This window comes from Ovis aries, chromosome 13 (assembly GCF_016772045.2).
Source record: "Ovis aries strain OAR_USU_Benz2616 breed Rambouillet chromosome 13, ARS-UI_Ramb_v3.0, whole genome shotgun sequence".
Classification (NCBI taxonomy): Eukaryota; Metazoa; Chordata; class Mammalia; order Artiodactyla; family Bovidae; genus Ovis; species Ovis aries.
The window spans coordinates 5,353,717-5,366,210 of NC_056066.1; the positions used below are offsets into that span (position 1 = coordinate 5,353,717).

At 42.3% G+C, this 12,494-nt stretch overlaps 1 long non-coding RNA gene across 1 annotated transcript in view; it reads left to right on the plus strand.

The window, feature by feature from the left end:
• Positions 1–12,494, plus strand: part of LOC105616637 (uncharacterized) — a 35,533-nt gene that overhangs the window by 1,581 nt on the left and 21,458 nt on the right. The window lies entirely within an intron of this gene.

Sequence of the window (12,494 nt, forward strand, 5' to 3'; positions counted from 1 at the left end):
ATTCCCTTTTGCCTGACAAGATTATATTCAAATTCCATAGCACCGTATACAACACTATCTATTCATGGTCTGGCCACTGAATTCCTTTTCTTGCATTGTCTTTCACAAATACCAATGTACTCCCAGCTATATCAAACTAATTGTAGTTTTGAGAGAGCCAATTCCTAGGCAGATTGATAAGAAGTCAGGGTCCCCGAGGAGGAGAAAGAGGCCTGGGGCATTGGAAGCGGAGATAGGGGTCTAGAATTCTCAAGGAGGAGGAAAGGACAAACATCTTTTTTTCTCTACATTCCTTAGTCTTAGTCACATAAAAGGTTTCTTTAAGCCCAGAATTGATGATCACACAGCAAACATTTTAAACTCTGTACTAAGGATTAAATAACAACAATGTATCCAGCTTGAGGACAGTTTCTCCTTCCTGAAGACCTTCTGGCTAATCCTGTTATCTTAAAATGTAAATTATGACAGTGGGTCTAGTAAGATCTTTACAACCTTGAGATATTCTTTTGACTTATTGTGATAACTAATTTAAAAAGTATCTAACTCCCTTGCTAACACTAGCGAGGGAGGCACGCTCTGTCCCCCTTCTGATGTCTGTGTCAGAAGCTTTCTATGTCTGTTTTCACTTTAGTAAAACTGCTACACAAAAGCTCTTGAGTGATCAAGGTTGGTCCCTGGTCCTGAAGCTAAACCTTCTTCAGAGATCAAGAATCCAGCACCGTTCACCGTAAGCTATCAGTTTCCTAAACTCACTGTGTTCTCTGCACAGTTGCTGAATTGGCAAATGATTTTGTTGGCTTAGATGGGCAGAAAGATCATGCACCTGTACTCTTTTTGGTAAATCGAGGCTATAAAGCAAAGTCAAGCACACTCAGCACTCAAGACAGAGAGATTAGCCATCTTCTCCAAGATGGATGGAGATTCATCTTGTGGGCTACAGGGTCCTCACCAAGGGGCAGTTCAGGAGAAGACAGTCATGTATGGATAAGGGGGATCTTAAGGTAGACCTTCAGAAGGATTCACGACTAGTTCTTCCTCTTAGTTGGAAATATGTCAGGAGTCATCTCACCTGGGCCAGGTGCCCCACATACATCTTAGGGTTACGTTGTATCTTGTAAAACAGTCAGGTATGAACACAAAATCACTCTCATGAATAGGTTAATGCTGCCTGGCTCAAAATCATTCCTGAACTTGGGTTGACTGTCTAGTCACCTCTGGGGTGTTGCCAATCAGTCTTTAGACCAGCTATCGAGATCATGCTGCAAAGCACAGTGGTCCCCATCTTTGGGCCTTTGAATGTTCCCTGTGACTGATCTGCTCTTTTTCTCCTTCTTGACCTGTCAACTGCTACTCACCTGTTAAAACTCAGTAGGGATGTCACTGATAGGGCCCATATGGAGTCTCACTGATAAGACATCCACCTTGCAGAAGAATAAAATCACAGTGAGCTGTGAGACTGAACAAACTGCCCAAAGGGCATCCTGTTAACCTCACTGGCACTTACCTTCTCAACTGCGAGACCACCAGATTCCACATCTCCAGCGACGTGACCATCCCTTCGGAGAGTTTTTCATTGATGGGGAATAAGAAGGACTCCATCAGAAAAGGAGGGCGCTGGTTCTCCTTAAGAGCCAGTCACCCTCTCTTTTCCCTCTAATAAACTTCCTTTTCTTGCCTGACTGCCCAGCTCACCCTCTTTTTCTCTACACTTGCCGTATAGTCACCACCTTTGTAAAGACGCCTCTGTCCTTTCACTGTAATTAGAGAACCAGCTTTTATGTTCTTGATGAATGTTGTCCAACCCCTCTTCTAGAGCTCATTGTGTCCCTGTGAGTGTCTCCCCCACCACGTTCTGTTTATCTTGGCATGCTTGGGAGATACGTAATGTCTGGCATGTAGCAGGTGCCTATAACGAGTTTTTGAATAAATGATCACATGAGGTGAAGGATGGAATGAGCAAGAGTAACAAAGGCACAGAGTCAAATACACACAGCTTGCTTGTGAGATCTTGTTGGGGAGATGGTGGAGAGTACGTTGCATACATCGATCGAAGAAGTCAGCTTTATTTTTGTAGTAAAATTTCTCTAAATGTACAACATTGTGAATTTGATAGGACAAAATGTCAACTATCTAAACAAGTTCCATTAAAAATGGTTCCCATTAAAAATGGTGTTGTAGAAATGTGTTTGTTGATAGAAATGGTCAACCTCAATAACAAGTATTGATGTAAGACAAAATCTCACAGGGTTAATTCTGGGAATGAACAAGATGTATTTGTCAGCATAGCTGTAACAAATACCTCCCAAATCCAATGTCTTGACCCAGTAAAAGTTTAAGTGTTGTTCATGCTTAATGACATAAGGATATTCTTGGTTGAGTGGCTTTGCTCTAGGCAGTGGATTAGGGACCAAATTGTTTCTATCTTGTCACTGTACCACCTCATAGCTTCAAGACTGCTAGCAGCAGGCAGAGGCCAGACGGCAGGATAGTCCCCATAGGAGCCTTTCCTTCTGTCTCCTTTTCTGGGGTGTGGCTGATTAGGATTACAAACCATAACTCAGTTTCATGGCCCTTGTGAAGGTCTAGGGGGCTAAGAAATGTGGCCTTCCTTTATGGCTAAGAGGGAAATGATGTGTTTTCGTAACCACGAAACATTGTTCTTTCTGCCCTGGAAAACTGGAAAAAGAGAGAATATGCATTTAAAATAAGCTATAGCTTAATGAAAATAATATTCACAGCTCTACGTCTACCTTAAAAAGACCTGTAAAAAATTACAAAAGGCATGTGGCATTATTTTTCAGCTGTGGAAATAGTTGCTTTGTACTTATTCAAGTGGACAGGATCATTTAGCAGCAGTGATTCTATCAGCGTCACCACCACCACCATCATCATCATTATCACATCTTCATTGAAGTCGAATATGATGGATAGGTCACTACACTGGGTAATGGAGTTCTGAGGAAGTATAACGGCCTTGAGGATCTCATAATCAAGTTGAGAAGTCAGAGTAACTACATCTATAAGGTAAATCATACTGCAAGACTGCATGTGCTTAGCACTAAATGAATGGCAGTGATATTTTGGAGAAATGGGCCTCCTTGAGAAAGATGTGATGGAAGCTAAGAAATATGCGCATAGAGCACTGTGAGCTGTAAAAACCACGAAGATCTTTAGGGTTGTGGGCCACCTCCTTCATTTAATAGGTGAGAGCGTCAAGTCTTCTTTAAAGATGCCCCGCTTTCAGATCTTATAGAATCCTAACCCCACTCTTATGTAAGATCCTCTCTCTCCTTGAGTCTAGGCTGGCACATTGACCTGATTTTGGCCCAGAGAAAGTGGCAGATGTCACGCTGAGCCAGCAGCAGGGCTAAACCTGGCAGCTTCTGCTTTGGTTTTCTTAGAACACACACTCTGGGGGAAGCCTCCGCTGTGTACATGGGCAAAGTCCCTGAGGTGCCCATGCTGTGAGGAAGCCCAGGCTAGCCAGGCGTGGAGGCAGTAAGGAGAGAGAAGTGCCCAGCCAGGCCTTAGCCAGCCTGGTTTACATGCCAGGCTCGTGAGCCAAGCAGCGCCAGCGACACAGATGACTTCCACCCACCCGCCACTGAACACCAACTGCACAAGAGACCCCAGGTGAAAATTTGGCAATGAGTCTGGCCAACTCATGGGCTTCCGTGGTAGCTCCAATGGCAAGGAATCCACCTGCAATGCAGGAGATGTGGGTTTGATTCCTGGGTAGGTAAGATCCCCTGGAGAAGGGAAGGACTATCCACTCCAGTATTCTTGCCTGGAGAATTTCATGGACAGAGGAGGCTGGCGGACTACCATCGATGGGGTCACGAAGAGTCGGGCACGAATGAGCAACTGGCACTCTCACTTTCCAGCCAACTCACAGAATCACTGTTGCTTTGAGCCTCTAGGTTTTGGAGTGGTGAGTCACACTGCCATTGACAATTGGAACAGCGAGGAAACTGGGATCACAGAGGCTGAGTGAGCTCCCCAAGGGTGAGCACAGCATGGGACAGACGCCGGAGGATGACCACACTCCTCGACTGACTCATAATCTAGTGGGTCTGGGACAAGGGCTTCACGAATGGTAGTTTGGGGAACTTGCTAAGGCTTAGATTCTGGTGCTTCACCCTCGAGTGTTCTGATTCAGTAGGGCTGAGAGTTTGCTTTCTAACGAGCTCCCAGGTGACGTTGATGCTACTGATCAGGACGCCACTTTCAGTAGCCCTTCCGTTGACCCGGCCAGAGCTGATCCCAGCACATGATTGGCAAACAGCATCTGCTCCTTTCTCACAGAGCTGCTTCACAATTGTCTGCTTGCTGCATTTCCAGGTAAATAATTGAAAAGTGCAAAGTGACAGGCCCTGTTCAGGAAGGGCCTGATCACAGCTGAGCTGGATTTTAGCCTTTCCAGCTGTAGGTTGAAGAAGCCCATATGATCCGTGAGAGGAGCCCCACTTCTCTGCGCTCTGCTTTCTCTCACTATGACACCCACATCTCATAACCTTGTTACCCGAAGCAATTAGGGGCATCATCCAGATTTTCAGATCCATTTCCCATGAAGACACATGTTAGGCATCTCCCACAGTGAATTTAATTAGCAGAAACTCAGTTCAGCCAGCGACCTGCAGTGCAGATAACAGTCTTGGCTGCCCAGCAATCGCAGCTCCTTTTTCTTGAAAAATGACAAGTTTCCTAAAAGGTGGTGATGAGTCCCAGCCAGACGTCAGGTGGGGCTCTGTGCAGTCTGATTTCCTGTAACCAAGCAACTCACACATCCTGCTTCTATTCAATTTAAAGGACTCACCTAGACAGAGACGCCAGTGAAAGGGAATAATATATTGCAAGCGATGGTGTTTCCTTAGCAGACCTGGGCTGAGGTTGGTGGACCTCTGCAGGTGCTTTGGATGTGATACACTGATCATATTTACTTCTGGACTTGTTAGTGGGGATTATCTAATGAGTATTTATATCCTACCTTAGTGATGGGTACACTGTGAATTTGCTTTAGCTATCTGCACAGAAAGTCAGAGGATTCTAGTCTTCTTTCCTCGTGTGTTGGAGATGAAAAGTGACCTTGTTAGGCATGAATGAAAGTCATGGGCAAACATTTATAAGGCATCAGTGGGGGAATAAACCCCTCCTATGCAGAATATTATGCTATTACAATACCTATTAGGTATGATGTGAGAAATTGATTGAATATGCTTCTTGTACTAGAATCCTATATGAGGATTAATGAATACATTAAGTACCAGATGGTGTAATTTGGCATCGACTAAAGTTACTGGTAAACTGAGAATTTTTAATGTCCCCAGTGTTTCTGGTTTGGACTAATTGATTAATGATCAAAATTTAGCCAGGTTTTTTGAACTAATGGGGCCCTGTGACTTAGGGTGGGTGTTCATGGCAGTGTGTAACTCCATCATGAGTTAGCTGTAGAGGATTAGTTGTGGAAGAGGAGCTCTTGGCTCAGTTGGTGAGTGCCTCATTTTCAATTGTGATACCAATTCACACTACCATAAGCAGCCATAGTTGAAGACATGCATTTCTCTTCATCATTTCCAAAGTGGAACAGTATTAAAACAAAAAAACAAAAACATAAAAACCTCAGTCCATCTCACATGTCTTAAAAATTACAACTATTTATTTTTATTTGCATTTATGTAATCACTGCTGAAATGTGTTTCTTTTTCCTTCTTATGTTTATGGGGTACCCACTTCTTTCTCTCTGTTTATGAACATTAAGTTTTTTTTTATCCATTGGTATTTTTGTCATTCTTTCTCATTGATCAAAAAGATTTTATACAAGCTTATTGAGCCTTGAACCATGTCAATGGACATGGGCATTGAGGGAACTCAGGATTGCACACAAACCTGGTGGCCAGACAAGTCAGTTGTGTGATAGGTGATGGGATGAAAAGGTGGGTTTCTGTGAACCCCAACTAGGGGTTCGCCCACAGAGCAAGGGAAGAATACTTGTAAAGGTGGGGCTAGCGGGCAGCTGTCTAAAGAAGCTGAAGTTTAGGGTAATGTATTACTTTAATTTACATGTACTTTACAGTCTGCGCACATGAGAATTATTTGGAAGAGGTTTAATTTTACTAGCTGCTGAAAGCAGGAAGGTCACTAGCAACAGCAGAGAGAGCTAAGCATTTTGTTAATGCCCAGAGCTAAGCATTTTGTTAATGCCCAGAGGCCAGGGCTATTGTAACAATGCAAGGCTGGGGGAGACCATCCACATGCTGTTCTCTGCCTTTGAGGATTATTTGTTTTACTGCGCCAGTATGTTTTTCTAGTTAACATTTTCTGTAGAGTTCTGTTTTTGCCTTAGTTTGAAAGGCTTGTAAATACAGCTTGAAGGTGCTATGCAAGGGCAAGGTATTGCCAAATTCATCCTGGTGGATTAAATGTGCTACATTCACTTCTTTTCCCCTGAAACCCAAGCATGCTGACCTTGTACATCTTTTGAAATATGGCAGAACTGAACTTAAAACCTGGACTTTTTCAGGTGAGTGGATCCTCATTTTGAGTAGTCCCCAAAGAACTCTTAAGATAGCCAGAAAATCTAATTTTGCTATATCACAACCTACCTAACTTTGCCATATTTATTATGTTTGGAGTGACTTGCATGTTTAACCATTTTAATCAGCGGAAAAACTATATTTGGTTGAAAATTTAGTTTGTGACTACTGGGAAATTTGATTTGTCTCTTTTAAACAACCATCTGGAGTAAGTTTATTTGTACTACGTGTCATGCATATATTTATGCTGCAAGATGAAAATCCTTAAATTGCATCCTTTTGAAATTATATATATTATATAATGACAATTGCCAACACCACAATGAAGTGATTACATGGCTTTCAAAAATGGAAACCTCATGCAGCAAAAAGATTACAGTGTATAATGAACAAGTTCATTTACCAGAATATAAGTGTGTGGTGAATAATGTGATGTATATTCTATGAGCTGAGATGAATCTTCTATCATTAGAAATACAATGACAGTGTATTAAAATTTCCAAAATCTAACAAAAGTAATTAGATATACTGTTATCCAGCTGAAAACAGATTCATTTGTGAAAATTTTCCTTAATTATGCCATAAATATATTAAGTAATTTATATTTAATGAAGACAGCCTGCCACCTGGGAAGCCCCTGCAAAATACTGAAATGTGTATATACATATGTGTATTTTTTTTTTCAGCCAGAGAGCAGTGCTCTTCTGGGTCTGCTCTGTGTACAATTTGAAGTCGTCCCAGGTAGCTTTCTGTAGTCCACTCTCATCCCTTTACTCCACACCCTCCGTATCTTGCTGGCAGCAACATTGCCTAGCCTGATGCCTTATGTTTTCCCTATCAAAATAATTTCACAGGGAAAGATCTGAGGAACACAGTCATACAAAAGGATGAGCTAGTGGATACGAATTCTTCATGCATATGGCATGGCAGACCCTTCCTGTCACTGGAGTCCTGACAATTTGGGTTGAAATTCCAAAACTGTCACTTTCCGCTTGACCTTAAACTACTTGACCTCTTTTGAGTTTTCTTTTATGAAATAAGCTATCCATAATATTCTCGTAAGGTTTTGGTGAGGATTAAGTGGTATATTTCATATAATGCTATTAATAGAGCGTGTTGCTTATGACGGGTTAATATGTTACTTCCTTCTACTATAGGGGCTTTCCTGGTGGCGCAGAGGTTAAAGTGTCTGCCTCCAGTGAGGGAGACCCGGGTTCGATCCCTGGGTCGGGAAGATCCCCTGGAGAAGGAAATGGCAATCCACTCCAGTATTCTTGCCTGGAGAATCCCATGGACGGAGAAGCCTAGTAGGTTACAGTCCACGGGGTCGCAGAGAGTTGGACACGACTGAGTGGCTTCACCTTTCCGTCTACTATTGGTTCCTTTCTTTTGCTAATTGCAATGTGATCTTCTTGGTAATTAGCTTCTCACATCTTATTTCCTGGTGTGTCAGATAGGACAGTTCAGCTACAAGTAACATAACAGCCACCTCACATAGCAACAAGCGTAACAAAAGGGGGTTCAAGGGTTGGAACAGTGGCTCAGTGGTTGCATCAAGGATCTCTCTTTCTGCTTCCCACTTTCACCATATTAGATTGGTTCATTAGCTCTCTGTCCTCATGGTTGCAAGACAGCTGCTACTGTTCCAGGTATCACATGTAGCCATGACCATATCCAACTGAAGAAAAATAGTGTCTCTTCCTTGCAGCTCTTTTTATTGAGGTGAAAAAGTCTTCACTTTTCTAATCCCTCTCTCAGATGTTCTTCCATTGCATTATGTGAGAATTGACTTGCCCAAGGTATTTGCAGGGGAGTTTGGGGGTTTATATTCTTTGTAGCTGAAGATGGAGAAGCTCAATACAGTCAGCAAAAACAAGACGAGGAGCTGACTGTGGCTCAGATCATGAACTCTTTATTGCCAAATTCAGACTTACAGTGAAGAAAGTAGGGAAAAACCACTAAACCATTCAGGTATGACCTAAATCAAATCCCTTACGATTATACAGTGGAAGTAACAAATAGATTCAAGGGATTAGATCTGACAGATACACTGCCTAAGGAACTATGGACAGAGGTTCGTAACATCTTGCAGGAGGCTATGATCAAAACCATCCCCAAGAAAAACAAATGCAAAAAGTCAAAATGGTTGTCTGAAGAGGCCTTTCAAATAGCTGAGAAAAGAAGAGAAGTGAAAGGTAAAGGAGAAAATGAAGATAAATCCATCTGAATGCAGAGTTTCAAAGAAAAAGCAGAGATAAGAAAGCCTTCCTCAGTGATCAAGGCAAAGAAATTGAGGGAAACAGTAGAATGGGAAAGACTAGAAATCTCTTCAAGAAAATTGGAGATACCAAGGAAACATTTCATGCAAAGATGGGCACAATGAAGGACAGAAATGGTATGGACCTAAAAGAAGCAGAAGATATTAAGAAGAGGTGGCAAGAATGCACAGAAGAACTATACAAAAAAGATCTGCATGACCCAGATAACCACGATGGTATGGTTACTCACCTAGAGTCAGACATCCTGGAATGCAAAGTCAAGTGGGCCTTAGGAAGCATCACTACAAACAAAGCTAGTGGAGGTGATGGAATTTCAACTGAACTATTTCAAATCCTGAAAGATGATGCTCTGAAAGTGCTACGTTCAATATGCCAGCAAATTTGGAAAACTCAGCAGTGGCCACAGGACTGGAAAAGGTCAGTTTTCATTCCAATCCCAAAGAAAAGTAATGCCAAAGAATGTTCAAACTACTGCACAATTGCACTCATCTCACATGCTAGCAAAATAATCCTCAAAATTCTCCAAGCCAGGCTTCAACAATACATGAACTGTGAACTTCCAGATGTTCAAGCTGGATTTAGAAAAGGCAGAGGAACCAGAGATCAAATTGCTAACATCTGTTGGATCATAGAAAAAGAAAGAGAATTCCAGAAAAAAAAAATCTAATACTGCTTCATTGACTACACTAAAGCCTTCGACTATGTGGATCACAAGAAACTGAAAAATTCTTAAAAAGATAGTAATACCAGACCATGTTACCTGCCTCCTAAAAAATCTGTATGCAGGTCAAGAAGCAGCAGTTAGAACTGGACATGGAACAACAGACCAGTTCCAAATTGGGAAAGGAGTACATCAAGGTTGTATATTGTCACCCTGCTTATTTAACTTATATGCAGAGTACAACATGTGAAATGCCAGACTGTATGAAGCACAAGCTGGAATCAAGATTGCCAGGAGAAATATCAATAACCTCAGATACACAGAGGACACCACACTTATGGCAGAAAGTGAGAAGGAGCTAAAGAGCCTCTTCATGAAAGTGAAAGAGGAGGGTGAAAGAGTTGGCTTAAAACTCAACATTCAAAAAACAAAGATCATGGCAACTAGTCCCATGACTTCATGGCAAATGATGGGGAAAAAATATAAACAGTGAGATACTTTATTTTCTTGGGCTCCAAAATCACTGCAGATGGTGACTGCAGCCATGAAACTAAAAGACACTTGTTCCTTGGAAGAAAATCTATGACAAACCTAGACAGCATATTGAAAAAACAGAGACATTACTTTACTGACAAAGGTCCATCTAGTCAAAGCTACAGTTTTTATAGTAGTCATGTATGAATGAGAGTTGGACCATCAAGAGCTGAGAGCTGAAGAATTGATGCTTTTGAACTGTGGTTTTGCAGAAGACTCTTGAGAGTCCCTTGGACTGCAAGGAGATCAAACCAGTCAGTCCTAAAGAAGATCAGTCCTGAATATTTATTGGAAGGACTGATATTGAAGTTGAAGCTCCAATACTCTGACCACCTGATGTGAAGACCTGACTCATTGGAAAAGACCCTGATGTTGGTAAAGATTTAAGGCAGGAGGAGAAGGGGACGGCAGAGGATGAGATGTTTGGATGTCATCACTGACTCAATGGCCCTGAGTTTGAGCAAGCTCTGGGAGTTGGTGATGGACAGGGAAGCCTGGCATGCTGCAGTCCATGGGGTGGCAAAGAGTCAGACATGACTGAGAGACTGAACTGAACATGGTGGGTTATAGGAGCTGAGAGTTTGTCTTATCTTAGTTATGAGTAGGAAACATCCACACAGGGGTCCAAATTGATGAGTCCAGGATGGATAAGGAGCTGCAGAGAAAATGAAGAGCAGTGATACCTCTATTCCAGCCAGAGACCCAGTAGTGACATTTTGCGGGTTTGAAGAAAACACCAACCATTCTAGATTGGCCATGCCTGAATATTTATGCTTTGTTTACAGATTGTACAAATGTTCATTGAGAATCTTTTTTGAGCAGACATTGGGCTAGACGCTGAGAATTTAATGGGTGCCAAGATAGTCCCTGTCCTCGAGGAGCTCCAATTCAAAGTGACTAAGGCAGCTCTGTGACAACTTTGCTCACTTCAGTTTATTGGGCTGTTTCAGTAACATGTTCCATGGTATACTAGTAGTGAGCATGGCTCCTGGAGCTTTGCAGGGAAGAGGGGCTATCAGGAAGTGTCCATGCTGATGGATGTAGGTTTCAATGTTAGTAAAGGAGGAAGAGGGCAGAAGGCTGTTTTAAGTCATGAAACAATAATAAGTTATACCATCAGCATTGCGTTCCATGCTTCGTGTACATCATTACAGTCTTGACAATAGCCAGGCAAGGAGGTGGCATCTCAAGGTGCTTTCCTCCATTTTACAGATTGGTTATCTGAGCCGTGGGGCTTCCCTGGTGGCTCAGATGGTAAAGAATCTGGCTGCAATGAAGGAGACCCAGACTCAATCCCTGAGCTGGGAAGACCCCAGGAGAAGGAAATGACCACTTTCCCCAGCATCCTTGCCTGGAGAACTCTATGGACAGAGGAATCTGGTGGACTACAGTCCATGGGGCTGCAAGGAGTCAGACACAACTGAACAACTAGCACTTTCACTTTCACTTTATCGGAGGTATGGGAGGTTAAGTGTCTGTCCAAAGTCCTATAATAAGTAGAGGAGTTGTGGGACACCAGGCAGGTTTGAGGGAGAGTGTATGTTCTTTTTGAGAACAATACTGCCTTCTCATTGTCCCAGGGAGACACCCAGGGTTGAAGAAGTTGACATGGGTGTCATGTCACCCCGCTGCATAGAGAAATGCTCTACCCTACCAGTCCGTTTTTGTTTCACAACAAGATTGCTATACAGTGGTACTGCAAGCCTCCAAGTGGTACTGCAAGTCTACACATACATCACTGGTTAGGCACCCCCCAGAGCAACACCTGAGAAGACAGGTTGGAGAGAAAATGTACATCTTGCAAAGCTGGTAAGAAGAGCCCAAGGAATCCCCTTCAGTCTGGTATTTTGTGTGTTGATTATACTATGAACCAGTATGGAATCTGTGTACTGTGATGTCTCAAGCTAAACATCTTGGTTTAGCTCATGATATTCCAGTGTATATTTATATATATATTCATTTGTATCACTTCGTTTCTGCATTTAGCAAATAAGATACAGGTTTTCAACTAAGACCTTAAATCCTGGCTCCACACTTGCTTAGTTTCCATCACTGGTTAAGAGTCCACTGACAACACCTTCTCAGTGTTATTTGTAAAGTCCAATGAGCTAATATTTGTAATGTGCCTGACACATCCATCTGCCTTTCCTTCTCCTTCATACCTTTAAACAATCCACAAAGTTTCAACCAGGGAGACTTGACATTTCTGGGTCTGTTGGTTTAGCCAAGACCCTAGGTGCAACTCAAGCTACATATTAGAATCACTGGGAAAATTTAGAAAAATACTGAGCCCAGGACTCACCCCAGATGAGTTAAATAAGAATCTTTTGGCATACTAGTTCTTTTTCAATAGATTCTCAGGTTATTCTAATATTTAGTCTGCACCACAGCTGGCCCAAGAAACAAGAGGAACTTCAAGATAAGATTACCTTGTGGACAGGAATATTTTTTGCAATAAAGCAGGGGCAGCTGGACAATGTTCCTGAG